Below are 23,699 nucleotides of genomic sequence, written 5' to 3'. Positions count from 1 at the left end.
TAGGTTTTTTTAGTTAGGATTTTATTTGAGGTTGGTTGTGTGGGTGGTGGGTTTTACTGTTGGGGGGGTGTTTTTATTTTTTTACAGGTAAAATAGCTGATTTCTTTGGGGCAATGCCCCGCAAAAAAGGCCCTTTTAAGGGTTATTGGTTGTTTAGTTTAGGTTAGGGTTTTTTTAATTTTGGGGGGCTTTTTTATTTTGATAGGGCTATTAGATTAGGTGTAATTAGTTTAAATATCTTGTCATTTGTTTTTTATTTTGTGTAATTTAGTGGGGTTTTTTGTTTGTAATTTAGGTAATTGTATTTAATTTATGTAATTTATTTAATTGTAGTGTAAGGTTAGGTGTTAGTGTAAGAAAAGGTTAGGTTTTATTTTACAGGTAAATTTGTATTTATTTTAGCTAGGTAGTTATTAAATAGTTAATAACTATTTAGTAACTATTCTACCTAGTTAAAATAAATACAAACTTGCCTATAAAATAAAAATAAACCCTAAGCTAGCTACAATGTAACTATTAGTTATATTGTAGCTAGCTTAGGGTTTATTTTACAGATAAGTGTTTAGTTTTAAATAGGAATTATTTAGTTATTAATAGTAAGTTTTATTTAGATTTATTTTAATTATATTTAAGTTAGAGGGTTAGACTTAGGTTTGGGGGTTAATAACTTTAGTATAGTGGCGGCAACGTTGAGGGCGGCAGATTAGGGGTTAATAAATGTAGATAGGTGGTGGCGATGTTAGGGGCGGCAGATTAGGGGTTAATAATATTTAACAAATGTTTGTGATGCGGGAGTGCAGCGGTTTAGGGGTTAATATGTTTATTATAGTGGCAGTGATGCCCGGAGCGGCAGATTAGGGGTTAATATTTTTATTTTAGGGTTTCCGATGCGGGAGGGCCTTGGTTTAGGGGTTAATAGGTAGTTTATGGGTGTTAGTGTACTTTTTAACACTTTAGTTATGAGTTTTATGCTACAGCTTTGTAGCATAAAACTCATAACTACTGACTTTAGAATGTGCTAGGAATCTTGCGGGATAGGGTGTACCGCTAACTTTTTGGCCTAAAAAAAAAGCTTGTAATACCGGCGCAATGGAATTTTTTACGAAAATTGCGTAAGTTAATTTGCGGTACGGCCAAAAAAAGTGTGCAGGACAGCTGTACCTACAAGACTTGTAATAGCAGCGTTGTAAAAAAGCAGTGTTATGAGCCTTAACGCTGCTTTTTTACTCATAACGCAAAACTCGTAATCTAGCCATTAGAAAACCTAATGCATAGGCTCAAAAAAAAAGGAAGCCTGCAAAAACCCTCAAAGCCAAAATATGACACCAAGAAGGAGAAATTTGGTTTAACAATAAACTTAACTCTAGCCAAAGCTAGAACAAAGCTGTCTGAAAGATTAGCAATCTTTCAAAGGGAAAGAACTGAAATCTAACCCTTCAAAAAGAACTGGCAGATAAACCCTTATTCAAACCATCCAACAAAATGCAAAAAATCCTAGGAATTCTTAAAAAAATGCCAGGAAAAAAACATGATCCTTATATAAATAAATAAAGGTCTAAACCTTATAATAAAACTTCCTGAATGCAGGCTTACAAACCTGTATCAGAGACTCAATAACAGAATCAGAGAACCCCCTATGCTAGAGGACTATTCATTCGATCTTCTTTCTGCTAAAAGTAATGGCCACTACTCCATACTTATCTTACTTGACCTCTCAGCTGCCTTCGACACAGTTGACCACCCCCTCCTTCTACATATTCTTAGCTGTTTTGGTCTCTGTGACACTGGTCTTTCTTGGAGTCACTATTATCTTTCTCACAGGTCTTTTTCTGTGTCATTTGCTTGCGACCCCTCCTCTCCAATGCCTCTGTCTGTTGGAGTACCTCAGGAATCTGTTCTGGGTCTTCTACTCCATTTATACTTCTTCACTGGGTAAACTTTTCAACAGTTATGGCTTCAAATATCACCTCTATACTGATGACACCCAGATCTACCTCTCCACCTCTCTCCCTCTGTCTTTTCTCATGTCATTGACTGCTTATCTGGTATTTCTTCCTGGATGGCCTCTCACCACCTAAAGATTAACATGTCCAAGACTGAGCTCCTTCTAATCCCCCCCTCAAGCTCTACGCCGACTTCTGACTTTTCTATCCCTGTCGACGGCATCACCATCTCCCCAAGTCTGCTGCCTTGGACTTACACTTGACTCAAATCTATCCTTCGTCCCCCAAATCCAATCTCTTTCTTCTTCCTGCCGCAACCACCTACGCAATATTTCCAAGATTCACCCTTTTCCGAGCACTAACAACACAAAGCAAATAATCCACTCCCTTGTTATTTCCCGACTTGACTACTGCAATATCCTACTTACTGGCCTTCCTCTTTCCTGCCTCTCCCTCCTTCAATCCATCCTAAATGCCTCTGCCAGGCTAATCCACATTTCCTGTCGCTCTGTATCTGTTGCACCTCTCTGTGTTTCCATCACATTCTGGATTTAGAAACCATATCAGCAGACTTAAAGGGCCACTGTAAGTAAATATTTTCTATGCCTGTTACTAACTAACTACCCCAAATACGTTTTTTATCAATAACATTTCATTAACATATCTTTACCGTCTATCAGAAATTTTGTCTGCAAATTTAATTGTTTTCCAAACCCACTCCGTGGGTATCCTTTGCTCTGTACCAATCCGTTTACAATACCTAGGTTTCAAAATGGCGCTTTAAACACAAAGTTATTGGTTTAAGTATTTTGAACATGCAGTGCTGAAAATAGTGGGCAGGATAACGTGACATCATCGGTGAATAAAATATATAACTTTTAGAACGTTATGAAACTTCGTTTTGGAGAAAATATAGGTCAGTAGGTTTTAATTAATGTTTATTAACTTTAATATGTTAGTTGTTTAGCTTAAAAATTATAACAGAAAGTAATCCTTTAACCAAAAAAGCCCTAGCAAGTATCGACAAAGACATTTGTCAAAAAAGATTAATCTTTACTAGTAGAATTGTCAGAAAACTGCCCAAAAAGATTGATAAACCAAAAGAAAGATGCAACTTTATCATTAATAGATACTACTGATCTAAAATGATAACCTGCTTAAAAAAATTCATTTGGAAGGATTCTAACTCCCAAAAGAAATAGCGATATGTAAAAGTCAGAGTAAAAATAAACCCATCCACTTTGGGAATGGATTCCCAAAAATAAACATTGGAAGCTGAAAAAAGATACATTTTCTTAAATCTTGCAAAAGGATTAAAAATAAATACTTGGCTAAACCCAATCTCTGGAATAATGTCAGATACCACATCAGGAATATAAGGAATATACCAAGGCATTTAACCATAGAAATAAAAACAGGATTTAAACAGTAAACTGGCTTATCCCCATCTACTTTAGGACATTAACCTATAAAGTAAATAAAGTTTCTTTACAAAGAGAACAAATATGCTCAATTGAACCAAATAAGTATATATATATATATATATATACACACACACACACACAGAGAAGCACACTCACAGGAACGAACAACTGGCTCAATACTATTGTTAGCATGTTCTATGGCGATTTACCACCTGGGTGCAGCTTCTTTTAGCCCAGTAATGCTTTTCCCAGAGAAGAACTTTCCTGTAGTATATCAGTCTGATCTCGCCTATTACGGTCAGTCCAGCACCAAAATACCAGGCAATTCCTCTCTGAACAAGGAACACAGCAACCCCAGACAATCGTTTCGGCCTTCATTGGGCCTCATCAGTGAGGTGTAGCCATATTCCTCTAAGTACACTGAGCAAGGAGTCCACGTCTGGTTTACCCTTTTTCCCATAGGGAGACTAAATACACACAGAGAGAAGCACACTCACAGGAACGAACAACTGGCTCAATACTATTGTTAGCCTTTTCTATGGCGATTTACCACCTGGGTGCAGCTTCTTTTAGCCAAGTAATGCTTTTCACAGAGAAGAACTTTCCTGTAGTATATCAGTCTGATCCCGCCTATTACGGTCAGTCCAGCACCGAAATACCAGGCAATTCCTATCTGAACAAGGAACACAGCAACCCCAGACGATCATTTTGGCCTTCATTGGGCCTCATCAGTGAGGTGTAGCCATATTCCTCTAAGCACACTGAGCAAGGAGTCCATGTATGGTTTCCCCTTTTTCTCATAGGGAGACTAAATACACACAGAGAGAAGCACACTCACAGGAACGAACAACTGGCTCAATACTATTGTTAGCCTGTTCTATGGCGATTTACCACCTGGGTGCAGCTTCTTGTAGCCCAGTAATGCTTTTCACAGAAAAGAACTTTCCTGTAGTATATATATATATATATAAAATTAATAGTAATTCATCAAAGGATGCACTTGCCAGGGTTTGCAATTAAGTCACCTTTATTCTTTGTGACGTTTCGGGGTTTCACCCCCTTTATCAGATAGAGACAATTTTGTCCTGTCAAAATTGTCTCTGTTTGAGGAAGGGGGTGAAACCCCGAAACGTCACATGGAATAAAGGTGACTTATTTGCAAACCCTGGCGAGTGCATCCTTTGATGAATTACTATTACTTATTTTCTTGGAAGCACCCTGGGTGGCTGGTTTCAAAACGCGAGTGTGGGCCTTCACTTATTTGTGTGTATGTGTGTATATATATATATATATATATATATATATATATATATACACACACACACACACACACACAAAGTGAGTAAGGTGCACTCTCACAAACAGTCCATCATATGCCAGGGTGCTTGAATAGGGATACAATACAGCAAGCAAGAGACAGCACTCTTTGGTCTTGATAGGAGAAAACAAAGAAGTTTTAATTAGTGACGTTTCGGGGAATGCTCCCCTTCATCAGACCAGTGTTCCCCGAAACACTGGTCTGATGAAGGGGAGCAATCCCCGAAACGTCACTAATTAAAACTTCTTTGTTTTCTCCTATTAAGACCAGAGAGTGATGTCTCTTGCTTGCTTGCTATATATATATATATATATATATATATATATATATATATATATATATATATATATATATATATATATATATATATATATCAGATTCATGATCAGAGGTAGACCTCTGATTAACAGAACCAAACCTCCTCCTCTGAGGACATAGCAGCTTCATGACTAGAAACATTAACCCCAGCAGGCTTTGTAAGATAAATTGTATCTTTTAGAATTGCAGTGTGTTGCTAGTTGCAAACGCCAAGAGATACAAATTATAACCTGGCAATATGCTTCAAGCGTTTTGCTAAGAGTGAACTCACAGGAAATGCTGCTAGACAAATATGATTCTATTCAGACAAACAAGTGTGCAAGTCTGATAAATTCACAGAGGCAAATATGGATAGCTAGATCAAAAATAGAGTTCTTTAGCATAAGATTAATTGTTAATATAAAGACTGAGTAAGTACGGTTGATAATATGAACTAGAAACAACTTGAGAGAATCTGATTAGCAGAGTTATACTTGCGGTAGCCTGTGCTTGGCTTTCCCTTGCAGCATGGAACGCTGTAATGGAGTGAGACTGGAGTTCTTCCTGAGAGCTGAGTGGCTAGTTGCAGTACTGGTCAGGCTGAGAGATTGTTCTGTAGCTTCCGGAAGGAAGGTGAGTTGAAGTCCTAGCGAAGCAGGTGAATGAATCAGCTGCAGCTGTGAGAAAATCCTCTGTAATACTGTGGTGGAGCTGCACTTTAGGAGAGAGACTGACAGGCAATCTATGAAATGGATTCAGATGGCTGTGCAGATTAAGTGTCTTTAGTAGAAAGCAGCAATTAGTTAGAAAGTTCCTTTTTGAGGGTTAAATTCAAATAAGCAAAAGTTCAATATCACTCAGTTTGAGATGATAGCAGGAGTGACTTGATTTCTGTGAAGTATTCCAATCAGAACAAACAAAATAATCAAGCAAAGTAGATCTCAGGAAGTGAGGTTTTATAGGCAGGTGAAAAGGTGGAAGTGGAATGTCTTAAAGGGACATTACAGATCCCCCCCTCAAAGCATCCGCTCCGAGGATGCAGGCTTAGCAGGATAACGCCTATGGAAAGCATCCAAGAGATGGGTAGCATGAACATGAGACCTGGGTACCCAGGAATCCTCCTCAGGACCGTAGCCCTTCCAACGGATGAGGTACTCCAAATGACCACGGTACATACGGGAGTCGAGTATAGAATCCAACTCAAATTCGTCATGGTCATCCAAGTGAATGGGCGGAGGTGGTTCTTTCGGCCTGCCCCTAAAGGTGCTGGATGTATATGGTTTCAGCAAAGACACATGAAACGTGGGATGCACCTTGTATCTAGGTGGCAGTTGTAGGGTCACAGAGGTTGGATTGAGTATTTTCTTTATAGGAAAGGGGCCAATGTATTGGTTAGCCAACTTCCTTGACGGAACAGATAATTTCAGATATTTCGTGGAAAGCCATACCAAATCACCTAATTTGTAATTCGGAATATCTCTGTGTCTTAAATCGTAGTAATGTTTCTGCGAGGCTTTGGCAACCTGTAGATGTTCCTTTAGTAAGATAAGAGAGTCCTGGAGATTGATGAGATATGAAGTGGCTGCTGGTGAAGTAGAACCTATACGCGAAAGTGGAATGCTTTGTGGGTGGTAACCATAGGTAGCATAGAATGGACTGACTTTAGTCAAGGCTGATATTGAGTTGTTGTATGAATATTCAGCTAGAGGGAGAAGAGAGTACCAATTGTCTTGCAAATGTGTTATATAGCAACGAAGATACTGTTCTAAAATCCCGTTAATTCGTTCGGTTAAACCATTAGCCTGAGGATGGTAAGAAGTTGTTAATCTAGGTCGTATACGTAGAACTGAACATAAAGCTTTCCAAAAATGTGAAGTGAACTGAGTCCCTCGTCTGTTATGATGGATTGAGGGATTCCATGGAGACGTACTATATGTTTTATGAATGCGTCTGCGGTGTCAGTTGCAGATGGCAAAGACGGTAGGGGAACAAAATGTGCTAATTTCGTGAGATGGTCGACCACCACCATAATGGTGTTATGGTTTTGAGATACTGGCAATTCCACTATAAAATCCATTGAAATTATTGTCCAAGGAATATCCGGAATTGGTAAAGGTGTGAGTAGTCCAATGGGCTTTAGTTTCTGAGTTTTATTTCTAGCACAGACTGTACATTATACTATGTACTGTTGAATGGCATCTGCCATCTTAGGCCACCAAAAATATCTCTGAATTGCTTCCTTAGTCTTATATATACCTTGGTGTCCAGAAAGGGGGTTATCATGGAATTGTTGCAAGATATAAGTCCTAAGTAGTGTAGGTATATAGATCTTGTCATGGTAAGTATAAAGTCCTGTTTTGTCTTTTTGTAGTTGTGGGATGTCTGGTATGTCATCAGTTTGAAGAGCTTTGAGGATATCGTTTTCAAATGGTGTGAGGTTACCTATAATTTTGTCTGGAGGTATGAGACACATGTTATGTTCTGTCTTTTGATTTTGTTCATATACACGTGAAAGAGCATCAGAATTTAAAGGTCCTGGTCTGTATGTTATTACAAAGTTAAACCTGTCAAGGAATAATGCCCAACGGACCTGTTGTGACGAGAGGGTTCTACTCTGACGTAAATATTGAAGATTTTTATGATCAGTGTATATTGTGAATGGTCTGTTAGTACCTTCTAAGATATGTCTCCAGACTTCTAAAGCAGTCTTAATGGCCAACAGTTCCTTGTCGCCAATCGTATAATTTAGTTCTGCAGGTTGCAAAACTCTTGAATAGTAGGCAATTGGATGAAGCGTAGTATCTGTACTAGTTCTTTGGGAAAGGATTGCTCCTATGCCAATGTCTGATACATCTGTTTCTACTATAAATTCACAAGTATGATCAGGGATTGACAAGATGGTTGCTGATGAAAATTTCTCTTTCAAGAGTTTAAAAGATGCATCGGCTTCTGTTGACCAAAAGAACTTTGTATTAGTTTTTGTTAGATTGGTCAGAGGTTTCACAATAGCTGAGAAGTTGAATATAAATTTGCGATAAAAGTTGGCAAAAACCCAAAAAGCGTTGCACAGCTCTCACTGTTTTAGGTTGTGGCCAATCTTTTATTGCAGATAATTTTTCTGGATCCATTTGAATCCTATCTGGTGTGATGATATACCCAAGAAACTTTATCTCATGCACGTGGAATAAACACTTCTCTAATTTAGCGAACAATCTATGTTCGCATAAACGTGTCAACACCCACCTAACATGTTTTATGTGTTCAGATGTTGTTCTGGAGTAAATCAGTATATCGTCTAAGTATATTATTACGCAGATATCAATGAGATCTTTAAATATTTCATTTATGAAATATTGGAAAGTACCTGGGGCATTGCACAGGCCAAAGGGCATGACTCTGTATTCAAATAGCCCGTAGCGGGTTCTGAACGCAGTCTTCCACTCATCCCCATCTTTAATCCTGATCAAATTATACGCCCCCTTGAGGTCTAATTTAGTAAATATATACGCACCGTTAAGGCGCTCAAGGAGTTCAGGGATGAGTGGAAGTGGATACCGGTTTTTAATGGTTACTGCATTCAGAGCTCTATAATCTATAATTGGCCTTAATGTTTGATCTTTGTTCTTTACAAAAAATATACCCGCTGCTGCGGGAGATACAGAAGGTACTATAAAGCCTTTTCTAAGGTTTTCATCTAGGTAGTCTCTGAGATATTGTAGCTCTTGTTGTGATAGTGGGTATATTTTACCAAAGGGGGCAGCTGAACCTGGAACTAAATCAATCGGACAGTCGAAAGTCCTATGGGGTGGTAAGGTCTCAGCCTCTTTGATATTGAACACATCAGATAAGTCCTGGTACTCAGGAGGTATGGTAGTCTGTAGTGTAGCTATAGTTTGTTGTGGGAAGCATGTGTTTTTACAGAACTCAGAAGTGAAATGTATGTTACATTTTTCCCAGTTGATACTAGGATTGTGTTTTACCAACCAGGGTAAACCTAAGATGACTGTGTGAATGGCTGTGGGTATGATGTCAAAGCTTTGAAATTCAACATGACCCTCTTCTGTCTGTAACAATAGTGGGATGGTGTGGTGTGTTACCGGTCCTTTCTGGATTAAAGATCCATCTATTACCTTAATGAAAAGAGGGTTTTGCTTTGAAATTATAGGTATTTTATTTTTTCTGACAAAGGAAGCATCCATAAAACAACCATATGCGCCAGAGTCAATAACAGCTTCAGTCTTGAACTGATGTTGATCCCACTGCAAAGATAGAAAAACGGTAAGTGCATGAGTCTGTTTCTGCAGGGATACAGTATAGATATGGGATGGCTTACCCTTCTTAGTACGTTGTAGAATGGGACAAGTACCCACTGTATGATCTTTACTATCGCAATAAAGACATAGGTTAGAGGTGCGTCTCCTTGCTTTTTCCTCTGGTGTGAGGGGAGCCTTGATAATGCCAATCTCCATGGGGACACTTACTGGTGTGTTTCTGTCGATATAGGTAGCAGTTGGTCTTTTAAATAAGGAGTCAGAAGTCAGAAGTCAGTCTCTCAGTGCGGCGTTCCCTTAACCTGCGGTCTAAGGTGATTGCCAGCTTAATAAGTCCTGTTAGGGTCTCAGGCATCTCTACTCTGGAGATTTCATCTTTTAAGATGTCATTAAGCCCAAGCCTTAATTGATTTCTTAATGTGATGTCGTTCCACAATGTATCTGTGGCCCACATCTGGTATTCTGTGACATAATCCTCAACAGGACGTTTTCCCTGTCTCAGAGATCTAAGTTTGGTCTCTGCATTTATTTGTGTGTTGGCATCTTCATAAAGTGATGCCATTAAGGAAAAAAATGCATCAAGTGAATTCAAAATCTCATCACTGGATTCAAAAAAACGGTTAGCCCAGGTCCTTTATTTTTTCTGTATGATAGGTGCGGGTTTCATAGAAAAAAGCAACAAACAAGAATTTTTGAAGTCTCTGAAATCTGACCTCTTTCCTGAAAAGACTGCAGGAGGGTTAATATGTGGTTCAGGAGGGTCTAGATTTCTAGGAGTTATTATTTCCTTATAAACATTTTTTAAAGCAGTGTTCTCAGTTTGTAAGTCTGTGAGCGCTCTTGCCAAATAATCAACTTTTTGGTTTAAGGTTTCAAACTCTGTTTTTATGGCTTGGGAGTCCATATTTATATTTAAGGCTTGATTATTATGTAAGATAAATTGTATCTTTTAGAATTGTAGTGTGTTGCTAGTTGCAAACGCCAAGAGATACAAATTATAACCTGGCAATATGCTTCAAGCGTTTTGCTAAGAGTGAACTCACAGGAAATGCTGCTAGACAAATATGATTCTATTCAGACAAACAAGTGTGCAAGTCTGATAAATTCACAGAGGCAAATATGGATAGCTAGATCAAAAATAGAGTTCTTTAGCATAAGATTAATTGTTAATATAAAGACTGAGTAAGTACGGTTGATAATATGAACTAGAAACAACTTGAGAGAATCTGATTAGCAGAGTTATACTTGCGGTAGCCTGTGCTTGGCTTTCCCTTGCAGCATGGAACGCTGTAATGGCGGAGTGAGACTGGAGTTCTTCCTGAGAGCTGAGTGGCTAGTTGCAGTACTGGTCAGGCTGAGAGATTGTTCTGTAGCTTCCGGAAGGAAGGTGAGTTGAAGTCCTAGCGAAGCAGGTGAATGAATCAGCTGCAGCTGTGAGAAAATTCTCTGTAATACTGTGGTGGAGCTGCACTTTAGGAGAGAGACTGACAGGCAATCTATGAAATGGATTCAGATGGCTGTGCAGATTAAGTGTCTTTAGTAGAAAGCAGCAATTAGTTAGAAAGTTCCTTTTTGAGGGTTAAATTCAAATAAGCAAAAGTTCAATATCACTCAGTTTGAGATGATAGCAGGAGTGACTTGATTTCTGTGAAGTATTCCAATCAGAACAAACAAAATAATCAAGCAAAGTAGATCTCAGGAAGTGAGGTTTTATAGGCAGGTGAAAAGGTGGAAGTGGAATGTCTTAAAGGGACATTACAGGCTTAGAGCTACTAGAAGGTAAATTATTACCAGACCTTTTACGTTTGCATGAAGGAGGCATGGTCACTAACCCTTCAGACACTGAACACTGTATAAAATCCTTGATCCCAGGATTCAGTAGGATTCCTCTATAAAACAGAAGGAGCAGTAACACCCTTAGAAGCAAGAGGAACATTCAATAGGTCAGAATGCATTAGAATATTAATATATTTATTGCATAAAGTATCTTGAGATTAAATATCCCAAAGAGGAGCACTCTCAGACGAAGGTTAAAAACAATTCTTTATTGAAGCAATCTTAAAACATCCACATGCTGTATGGTATACAGAGTGCCAGTGTGGGTGGAGAGAGGAGCTCACTCCTCGAATAGCTACTGCCGCTCTGTATACCATACAGCATGTGGATATTTTAAGATTGCTTCAATAAATAATTTTTTTAACCCTCGTCTGAGAGTGCTCCTCTTTGGGATATTGGATTGCCGTGTTTGGAAGTTCAAGTGAAGCACGTCATAGAGGATTCCCCAAGCTTGAACCACTCCCACCCTCACTTGCCACAGGATGATGACGTCACCCACCGACTTTGAACAGACCGAAGAGGGGACCCGCGACGGCCCGAAGATACTTGAAAGTAATTAACCATATCTACCGGAGCATTATATGTATGCATCTAGTGGTCAACGAGGTTTCCCCAAGGACCGGTACTGCACATTAATGAAGGTCTTATGACGTTTGTGATATAGCTATATTGCTGAACAGACAGGGTGAGGTGGGAGACTGCTTCCTCCGACACAGTACTGTGTTAATACAAGGAGAATATTGAATCAGCAGTATAATTTGGGATTGATCAAAGGTTGTTTATCTTGAGATTAAAACCTCAGCTTTTAAATAATATAAACACAACACTAAAAAAATGTGTTCAAATGACCCAGGTTCAAAGGCAGATTTAGGGACAGAGTCAGAAAGCTCCATAACTGCAAGTAACTTATACAGATGTTAAGTGCAGAAAAAAACAAGCACACAGCTAAATGGTAATATCCTCATTACAAAAAAGCTTTAAAGAAAGGGAAACAATCACCCTTTCTGAAAGGATTTAATTTTATAAATTCAAAAATGATAAAAGCAGAGATGCAGTAGTACACAGTTTACCTGTTATCTAAATAGCGTACATAAGAAACAAGATGTGTAATATAAAGTAAAAAAGTACGCCAAAACGTACACTATAACTCTGACACGCACAGGTCAGAAAACGTACACGTGAAAAAAACTAGTGTGTGTTTAAAATAAATACGCATGAAAAGTGTACAAAAATCTATGTGGCCAAAAATATGAATTATAAATACTTAATAATAAAGGGGAATTACCTACAAAATATATAACTGTCCCAAGGTTTTATATATATATATATATATATATATATATATATATATATATATATATATATATATATATATATATATATATATATATATATATATATATATATATATATATATATAAAAAAAAACAATAACCTAACAGACTTACAGAGTGCCAAATATAACATTAAAAAAAAAAGTACTTACCAATTGGCACTCTGTTACTGGAAGCAGAAGGAAGCCAAAACCAGTGCTAAAACACAACAGTAGAAGATCTGGAATAGGAGTATATCCACAAAACAACAGAAAGAGGCAAATGACAAGTTCCTGCGACATCCTTGTAAAGGCTTGTGACTAAATCACAATAGGTGAAATACATGCCACTGCCAATACTCCAACAATCACTGTACTCTGAGGGGAAATGGGACTCAACAGAGTCTCAGAACCCCTCTCACTGAAGAATCAAATGCACATCTTCATTCTTCAATTTCCTCCAGCAGAGGCAAAGACAAGACTTGGTTACCAGTGAAGTGGGAGGGGTTTTATAGAGTTCATGGGGTTTGGGAATCTTTCCCATCTCCTAGTGTAGGGAAGAGTAATTCTCAGGAGTAATGGATTGTGGACTCTTACCACCTGTATGAAAGAAAAATAAATATCAACTTGCAACAATGGACATATAAATCATGATACTACCTCTCTGCACTTTTTTATACACTGGTTCACAGCTGCATTCATTACTTTTGGGAAAACAATACCCAAGCTATAGAGGACACTGAATCCAAACAAAAAGGGCGGGTACAGAAGGCGGCCCCTTCGAAGGGCACCACAGCCTGGAATCACCCAACACCCTACAAAAAAAATTGAAAGGGCCCAGTAACTGCCCATAAGTTAAATAACCTACAAGGCAGAACTAGAGACCACTCAGGTCCCTAGAACCATTAAGCAGAAAAAGCCCCCAAGGATCCAAGACCTGCGGGCCTTCTGATCCCACAGAATTAACCCCCGACCTGAAGGAAGAACCTTCACCATCCCCCGAGGGGGAAAATGGAGGACCTAGAAGATGACAAAGGACCACCAAGTAAAGAAAGAAACCTCAAAACGACTAAGCAAACCCAAGTTGGCTAAAGACAACCGCCCAGGGAAAAACTCCCTAGGAGGACATAAGCCAGGGATCAATATTACACCTAGAAAGCGTGATCACGAGAAAAACCCAAGGACTATCCTCAGATCTCTGACTCAACACCATACGAAGTATGGCGCCACAAGGAAGCCACAAGCTCCCCAATGTACCCTAGTCTAACAAACACAAAAGCTAAACTAGTTAATCAGAGATAGAAAATTCAGAACTCGCAGACAAGGACGGTTATCCTATCAGAGAAAGGTGCTATCTCACATAGCCACCTCTGAACAAGAATTCGCTGAACTCCAGCCTCAAGACAGCAAAGCTGACCATAACCCGACACGGGACTATCCCCAGAGACTGCTGAAAAATATCGACAACATTTACCTACTAGGAGCCAAGTCCTAAGACGAAAATCCAACACCAGCAGCATAAGCAACCAGTGGAGGGATGACCAGAGTTAGAAATCTGCCACAGCACAAATCAAACTGCAACCTTCCGCTACTAGGCAGAGAGATGACTCTTAGGCCACTCAGACCAGTAGCACCCGGAAGCACACATGGCACAACAGAGCAGCCAGCTCCCCAACCCCCCCTCTGAGAAAACGGACCCAGTACAACAAATTGGCAACGTCCGGATACAAAGAATACAAAAGTCTCCGAACCGCACCTCAGAAGAAAAAGGGAGGGCCTGAAAGGAACAAACCCATGGGAGAACAACTCTGACCAACACTTAAATTAGCTTGTCAGAACAGAAAAACTGCATGCTCGGGATCCAGGACCCCTACACAGCTCCATTCCAAATAAGGAACCACTCCCAACAAGGGAGATAGGACACTGAACAACAGAATCCCAGAACCAGAATCCAGCCCCAAGAACTCATGCACGCAGACGAGAAGAGCTATGAGGCATCATGGAAACTGTAACTCTGCAAGGACCTCCCCAAAGGAAGGTAAACGTAAAGAAACCGCTTCCCCAGCCAGAGGCCTGGCGAAGAGAGAGAAATGATAAAAACCACTGAAAAGTACCGACAGCTCAGGTGAAAACAATAACCACGAGCCCACATCAAGGCGCAAAAGCTGCCCCTGACAACAGCCGTAAGGTCTCGCCTGAGAGACAGAAAAAACTAGCCCTAAAAACTAGATGCCAAATCGTTCCTGAAGGGACAAGCGGAAGTTGCAGAACCAAAAAGTTTGAACTGAACCGCCTAGGACCGAGCAAGATCCGGACTCCGAAATCTCAAACAAGATACAAGGCCATAAGCCAGACCTCAGAACCCGAGACCGGTCTATTTTCTAACCCCTGAAGAACCATCAAGTGACCTCATACAGAGGAGAGCACCCTGGGCAGTGCATACCACATCCTAATGTCCCTGGACATTGGACTATCAAAAATATTCAGACCAAGAGGCCAAGAAGACCTCTTAACAGGTTTAAAAAGAGGGCAACCAGCACCCTGAGGTGCAAAGGGCTCCAGGACCCTCTGCTGCAAATCCAGAGTCAAAAGGGAACACTCTCCTCTAAACAACGGGTACAAGGGACAGGCTCCGAACCAGTCCAAAGGATGAGAAGACGCTAATGTCTTACAGGGTCAGCCTCCTGGAAATCCTGTACTTCACAGGAAAAAAACGGTGGGAGCCTCACAACTACTGGCAGACAAGTCGACCAAGGAGAATGCTGGGGAAAAACAAAGGGGAAGAATCCCAACCCCTGCTTTCCTATAGAAGAGCGCAACATAGTAAAGGAGGAAGAAAAAGGAGCAAATCCGAACCTCCAAACACTGATGACCCGACCACCCAAGAAGGGGGTTAGAAGTCCCAGCAACCTACAAGAGGTAGATACAATGAAACAGTGGTGCTTACCAATCCTGGGGGTCCGTGTCTATCGAGCACTGTGTCTTCAGTGTTGGCACAATCAGCTGTTCGATTCTTCCGGGAAGGGAGCCCAGCAAGAGCACCTCCGTCCAGGGTGCAAAACAATCCAGGGAACTTGCAGCTACTTCCGGGCTTCACACCAATCCAGAAAAAGAAAAAGGGAAATATGAAAATATGTAGCCGGGGTCACGTAAATGAAAAAAAACAAAATTTATTGGAGACACTTAAAAACAAAGTGAGCTGTAGCTCAATGCTGGCATTCTGGGGTCACAGAACGGCAACTGCAGACATTTTTCGTGTGGCTCCACCACACTTGATCACTGCTGGTCAACTGTGGTGGAGCCACACAAAACATGTCTGCAGTTGCCGTTCTCTGACCCCGGAATGCCAGCATTGAGCTACGGCTCACTATGTTTTTAAGTGTCTCCAATAAATTTTGGTTTTATTCATTTACGTGACCCCGGCTGCATATTTTCATATTTCCCTTTTTCTTGTTCTGGATTAGTGTGAAGCCCGGTAGTAGTTTCAAGTAACCTACAAGAGGTGTCTGGCAGTAGCCACAAAATGTAGACATTCTGAAGATACCAAGGGAAAAAACTAAAATCGCTATCCAACTGGTACCCCCGACGCCTAGAGGTCATTCAAACCTCCAAACCCCAGGGAATGGAGAAAACCTCAGGTCCCAGGCCAAAGGCCTCTCACAATGAGCCTTAGTAGACCCATCCTGGAACCCCTAAAGAGTAGCACATGGAATAGGATTCCAACTCCTATCTTGAGTTTAGTAAACAGACATGCTACCACAGCAGTTAGTTAGAAAGTTCCTTTTTGAGGGTTAAATTCAAATAAGCAAAAGTTCAATATCACTCAGTTTGAGATGATAGCAGGAGTGACTTGATTTATGTGAAGTATTCCAATCAGAACAAACAAAATAATCAAGCAAAGTAGATCTCAGGAAGTGAGGTTTTATAGGCAGGTGAAAAGGTGGAAGTGGAATGTCTTAAAGGGACATTACAGGCTTAGAGCTACTAGAAGGTAAATTATTACCAGACCTTTTACGTTTGCATGAAGGAGGCATGGTCACTAACCCTTCAGACACTGAACACTGTATAAAATCCTTGATCCCAGGATTCAGTAGGATTCCTCTATAAAACAGAAGGAGCAGTAACACCCTTAGAAGCAAGAGGAACATTCAATAGGTCAGAATGCATTAGAATATTAATATATTTATTGCATAAAGTATCTTGAGATTAAATATCCCAAAGAGGAGCACTCTCAGACGAAGGTTAAAAACAATTCTTTATTGAAGCAATCTTAAAACATCCACATGCTGTATGGTATACAGAGTGCCAGTGTGGGTGGAGAGAGGAGCTCACTCCTCGAATAGCTACTGCCGCTCTGTATACCATACAGCATGTAAATATTTTAAGATTGCTTCAATAAATAATTTTTTTAACCCTCGTCTGAGAGTGCTCCTCTTTGGGATATTGGATTGCCGTGTTTGGAAGTTCAAGTGAAGCACGTCATAGAGGATTCCCCAAGCTTGAACCACTCCCACCCTCACTTGCCACAGGATGATGACGTCACCCACCGACTTTGAACAGACCGAAGAGGGGACCCGCGACGGCCCGAAGATACTTGAAAGTAATTAACCATATCTACCGGAGCATTATATGTATGCATCTAGTGGTCAACGAGGTTTCCCCAAGGACCGGTACTGCACATTAATGAAGGTCTTATGACGTTTGTGATATAGCTATATTGCTGAACAGACAGGGTGAGGTGGGAGACTGCTTCCTCCGACACAGTACTGTGTTAATACAAGGAGAATATTGAATCAGCAGTATAATTTGGGATTGATCAAAGGTTGTTTATCTTGAGATTAAAACCTCAGCTTTTAAATAATATAAACACAACACTAAAAAAATGTGTTCAAATGACCCAGGTTCAAAGGCAGATTTAGGGACAGAGTCAGAAAGCTCCATAACTGCAAGTAACTTATACAGATGTTAAGTGCAGAAAAAAACAAGCACACAGCTAAATGGTAATATCCTCATTACAAAAAAGCTTTAAAGAAAGGGAAACAATCACCCTTTCTGAAAGGATTTAATTTTATAAATTCAAAAATGATAAAAGCAGAGATGCAGTAGTACACAGTTTACCTGTTATCTAAATAGCGTACATAAGAAACAAGATGTGTCATATAAAGTAAAAAAGTACGCCAAAACGTACACTATAACTCTGACACGCACAGGTCAGAAAACGTACACGTGAAAAAAACTAGTGTGTGTTTAAAATAAATACGCATGAAAAGTGTACAAAAATCTATGTGGCCAAAAATATGAATTATAAATACTTAATAATAAAGGGGAATTACCTACAAAATATATAACTGTCCCAAGGTTATATATATATATATATATATATATATATATATATATATATATATATATATATATATATATATATATATATATATATATATAAAACAATAACCTAACAGACTTACAGAGTGCCAAATATAACATTAAAAAAAAAAGTACTTACCAATTGGCACTCTGTTACTGGAAGCAGAAGGAAGCCAAAACCAGTGCTAAAACACAACAGTAGAAGATCTGGAATAGGAGTATATCCACAAAACAACAGAAAGAGGCAAATGACAATTCCCTGCGACATCCTTGTAAAGGCTTGTGACTAAATCACAATAGGTGAAATACATGCCACTGCCAATACTCCAACAATCACTGTACTCTGAGGGGAAATGGGACTCAACAGAGTCTCAGAACCCCTCTCACTGAAGAATCAAATGCACATCTTCATTCTTCAATTTCCTCCAGCAGAGGCAAAGACAAGACTTGGTTACCAGTGAAGTGGGAGGGGTTTTATAGAGTTCATGGGGTTTGGGAATCTTTCCCATCTCCTAGTGTAGGGAAGAGTAATTCTCAGGAGTAATGGATTGTGGACTCTTACCACCTGTATGAAAGAAAAATAAATATCAACTTGCAACAATGGACATATAAATCATGATACTACCTCTCTGCACTTTTTTATACACTGGTTCACAGCTGCATTCATTACTTTTGGGAAAACAATACCCAAGCTATAGTGGACACTGAATCCAAACAAAAAGGGCGGGTACAGAAGGCGGCCCCTTCGAAGGGCACCACAGCCTGGAATCACCCAACACCCTACAAAAAAAATTGAAAGGGCCCAGTAACTGCCCATAAGTTAAATAACCTACAAGGCAGAACTAGAGACCACTCAGGTCCCTAGAACCATTAAGCAGAAAAAGCCCCCAAGGATCCAAGACCTGCGGGCCTTCTGATCCCACAGAATTAACCCCCGACCTGAAGGAAGAACCTTCACCATCCCCCGAGGGGGAAAATGGAGGACCTAGAAGATGACAAAGGACCACCAAGTAAAGAAAGAAACCTCAAAACGACTAAGCAAACCCAAGTTGGCTAAAGACAACCGCCCAGGGAAAAACTCCCTAGGAGGACATAAGCCAGGGATCAATATTACACCTAGAAAGCGTGATCACGAGAAAAACCCAAGGACTATCCTCAGATCTCTGACTCAACACCATACGAAGTATGGCGCCACAAGGAAGCCACAAGCTCCCCAATGTACCCTAGTCTAACAAACACAAAAGCTAAACTAGTTAATCAGAGATAGAAAATTCAGAACTCGCAGACAAGGACGGTTATCCTATCAGAGAAAGGTGCTATCTCACATAGCCACCTCTGAACAAGAATTCGCTGAACTCCAGCCTCAAGACAGCAAAGCTGACCATAACCCGACACGGGACTATCCCCAGAGACTGCTGAAAAATATCGACAACATTTACCTACTAGGAGCCAAGTCCTAAGACGAAAATCCAACACCAGCAACATAAGCAACCAGTGGAGGGATGACCAGAGTTAGAAATCTGCCACAGCACAAATCAAACCGCTACTAGGCAGAGAGATGACTCTTAGGCCACTCAGACCAGTAGCACCCGGAAGCACACATGGCACAACAGAGCAGCCAGCTCCCCAACCCCCCCTCTGAGAAAACGGACCCAGTACAACAAATTGGCAACGTCCGGATACAAAGAATACAAAAGTCTCCGAACCGCACCTCAGAAGAAAAAGGGAGGGCCTGAAAGGAACAAACCCATGGGAGAACAACTCTGACCAACACTTAAATTAGCTTGTCAGAACAGAAAAACTGCATGCTCGGGATCCAGGACCCCTACACAGCTCCATTCCAAATAAGGAACCACTCCCAACAAGGGAGATAGGACACTGAACAACAGAATCCCAGAACCAGAATCCAGCCCCAAGAACTCATGCACGCAGACGAGAAGAGCTATGAGGCATCATGGAAACTGTAACTCTGCAAGGACCTCCCCAAAGGAAGGTAAACGTAAAGAAACCGCTTCCCCAGCCAGAGGCCTGGCGAAGAGAGAGAAATGATAAAAACCACTGAAAAGTACCGACAGCTCAGGTGAAAACAACAACCACGAGCCCACATCAAGGCGCAAAAGCTGCCCCTGACAACAGCCGTAAGGTCTCGCCTGAGAGACAGAAAAAACTAGCCCTAAAAACTAGATGCCAAATCGTTCCTGAAGGGACAAGCGGAAGTTGCAGAACCAAAAAGTTTGAACTGAACCGCCTAGGACCGAGCCAGATCCGGACTCCGAAATCTCAAACAAGATACAAGGCCATAAGCCAGACCTCAGAACCCGAGACCGGTCTATTTTCTAACCCCTGAAGAACCATCAAGTGACCTCATACAGAGGAGAGCACCCTGGGCAGTGCATACCACATCCTAATGTCCCTGGACATTGGACTATCAAAAATATTCAGACCAAGAGGCCAAGAAGACCTCTTAACAGGTTTAAAAAGAGGGCAACCAGCACCCTGAGGTGCAAAGGGCTCCAGGACCCTCTGCTGCAAATCCAGAGTCAAAAGGGAACACTCTCCTCTAAACAACGGGTACAAGGGACAGGCTCCGAACCAGTCCAAAGGATGAGAAGACGCTAATGTCTTACAGGGTCAGCCTCCTGGAAATCCTGTACTTCACAGGAAAAAAACGGTGGGAGCCTCACAACTACTGGCAGACAAGTCGACCAAGGAGAATGCTGGGGAAAAACAAAGGGGAAGAATCCCAACCCCTGCTTTCCTATAGAAGAGCGCAACATAGTAAAGGAGGAAGAAAAAGGAGCAAATCCGAACCTCCAAACACTGATGACCCAACCACCCAAGAAGGGGGTTAGAAGTCCCAGCAACCTACAAGAGGTAGATACAATGAAACAGTGGTGCTTACCAATCCTGGGGGTCCGTGTCTATCGAGCACTGTGTCTTCAGTGTTGGCACAATCAGCTGTTCGATTCTTCCGGGAAGGGAGCCCAGCAAGAGCACCTCCGTCCAGGGTGCAAAACAATCCAGGGAACTTGCAGCTACTTCCGGGCTTCACACCAATCCAGAAAAAGAAAAAGGGAAATATGAAAATATGTAGCCGGGGTCACGTAAATGAAAAAAAACAAAATTTATTGGAGACACTTAAAAACAAAGTGAGCTGTAGCTCAATGCTGGCATTCTGGGGTCACAGAACGGCAACTGCAGACATTTTTCGTGTGGCTCCACCACACTTGATCACTGCTGGTCAACTGTGGTGGAGCCACACAAAACATGTCTGCAGTTGCCGTTCTCTGACCCCGGAATGCCAGCATTGAGCTACGGCTCACTATGTTTTTAAGTGTCTCCAATAAATTTTGGTTTTATTCATTTACGTGACCCCGGCTGCATATTTTCATATTTCCCTTTTTCTTGTTCTGGATTAGTGTGAAGCCCGGTAGTAGTTTCAAGTAACCTACAAGAGGTGTCTGGCAGTAGCCACAAAATGTAGACATTCTGAAGATACCAAGGGAAAAAACTAAAATCGCTATCCAACTGGTACCCCCGACGCCTAGAGGTCATTCAAACCTCCAAACCCCAGGGAATGGAGAAAACCTCAGGTCCCAGGCCAAAGGCCTCTCACAATGAGCCTTAGTAGACCCATCCTGGAACCCCTAAAGAGTAGCACATGGAATAGGATTCCAACTCCTATCTTGAGTTTAGTAAACAGACATGCTACCACAGAAAAAGCCCACACAAAAGTAGAAAATGGGAAGTGGGCCCTTACTAGGCAGGGTAGTTATCCCTTAGGCCACTTAGTCCTGCTAAGTAGCCCTCCATCTTCTAACATGGAGGCAACAAGAAAACACGAACACTTATCCAAGTGAACAACTCAGCACCCGACAGGGTAACTAGTACACTGGCACCACCTGGGTGACATGAACCGTAAGGAACAGCATCCAGTGCCCGACCAGGACCCGCCTGGCAGAAGACCTCTGAAACTGTCCCTGGTCCAAGGAAAACCTCCCGAAGGGATCGATAACATAAACTATAAACATAACTATGCATTATATAGTACTGCACAACTTACGAGGAAGTGCCCACGTGACCACAAAATCACAAGTATCAGGAAACTATAACAAACATGAGCTTCATAAAACAAATTAAACACATCCTAACCGGATCAAATAAAATGAAGGCAGCACCCGCCCAAGGAGAATGGGCACTCCAACGGAACCAGCCGATTAGAGGCCCCAATCTCCTAAGCACAGAACTGGAACAGATATAATAAAAAGAAAGACGGCAATGTGAAGGAGATTGGTTTCATCCCCAAACGTCTAACCTAGTTTGCACTCCGGCACAGAAGAATAAGGATCCCTCGATCCAGTAGGACTGGAATCCTCCAGCACCGCCAAAACATGCCTTAGTAGTACACAAAGTCGTGCCAGTCTATAAATTAAGGCAAAACATTCCCCCCGCCTGATCGATGGACGACCCCGGCCCCGAAGGAGGGACCACTGAAGCCTCAGAGGCCATCGCTTCCCCAGAAGGTCAAACTGACTAAGGCGAACTGACTGTTCTGGTTAACAGAACACGGACAGTATCTTAGAAAAACTTCTCTTGGGAGATATAAATGCGCCAGCGCCATAGATTTGGCCATGCGGAACCGTGCTGTAACCTCTGGAGAAAACAGGCCACCTTCCGGAGACGGAGTAACGGCCATAAGGACACCTGCTTGCATAGCAAAAGAATGTTCTGGGGCACGCGCCTCACTGGACATTGAATCCTCAGGGGCAGATGGCTCAATGCTCTCTACGCTCCCTGAACCAGGGAAAGAGAGTACTCTAGTACGGCAATCGGAACTGATGGGCATGGATAACCCGGACCTTTTCATACTCCTCACAAGACGTATACTCCGAATCGGAGATGTCCGTCTCTAAAAAAATCATAATCCATAACTTGGAGATTGCAAATATAAATTTGGAGATTGTAAATATGGACAAAAGCTAAACGGCACCTTACACCCCCAATGGCTGGGGCACTCACCACCTCCTGTGAACCAGACTACCAATGAACAAACTCGCTCGGTCGTCACTAGGTCAAAGTACGGAAATGGAAATACAACGTGACCACACCCGGTAAGCTTAGCAACAAAAAAAAAGCGCCGGTCCAAAAGGACTGCGCAATCTCATGATAGGCTGTTATGTTCCGAATAGCTCTGAGCCCAAGTATCACTACACATTTAGCAGACAGAATCACATAACAAACATGAATAAAGTCCCCCCTGTTCTAGAACCCCCCGCAGGAGATATTAACCCTTGATTCCATAAGATAAAAGGAGTCCCACTGGGATCCTGACTTCTTTCGTTAACATTACATTCCCATATTGAAATAAAATAAAATGATCTTACCGGAATCTACGCCGTGAAACAGGAACACGGCCTTTCAAGTGTGACAGATAGCAGCATCGCTTCTGACATGGACTTGAGAGAATAGAGGCAGGCAGCAAAACTCTTCAACGCTGATTGCCAAAAAGCTGTTAACATGAATAGGGATGGTTTCGCAGAGACGACATTCCCTGCATCTCCGGACTCTAACTTTCATCCATGCTCTCACTGAGAGGCTGACAGGATTACTTAAAACTCCAGTCCCATTCCGAAGAGTACTACCCTCCATAAGAGACTATCTTCAACTTCTGACACTTCTCTGCCAACCTCCTGTGACGAAAGACAAAGAATGACTGGGGGATGAGGGAAGTGGGGGAGGTATTTAAGCCTTTGGCGGGGGTGTCTTTGCCTAATTCTGGTGGTCAGGTTTTGAATTCCCATAAGTAATGAATGCAGTTGTTGACTCTTCCCATTTAAGAAGAAAAAACATAATTTATGTAAGAACTTACCTGATAAATTCATTTCTTTCATATTAGCAAGAGTCCATGAGCTAGTGACGTATGGGATATACATT

The 23,699-nt window shown here is 41.3% G+C and overlaps 1 protein-coding gene across 1 annotated transcript in view; it reads right to left on the bottom strand.

Annotated features, from left to right (window-relative positions):
• The window catches only part of DOCK8 (dedicator of cytokinesis 8), a 515,743-nt gene that overhangs the window by 92,380 nt on the left and 399,664 nt on the right, over window positions 1-23,699 (bottom strand). The gene's annotated exons all lie outside the window — the stretch shown is intronic.

Source organism: Bombina bombina, chromosome 2 (assembly GCF_027579735.1).
Source record: "Bombina bombina isolate aBomBom1 chromosome 2, aBomBom1.pri, whole genome shotgun sequence".
Taxonomy (NCBI): domain Eukaryota; kingdom Metazoa; phylum Chordata; class Amphibia; order Anura; family Bombinatoridae; genus Bombina; species Bombina bombina.
The sequence above is the reverse complement of the archived record's forward strand: the minus strand, read 5'-3'. Positions and strand labels throughout refer to the sequence as shown.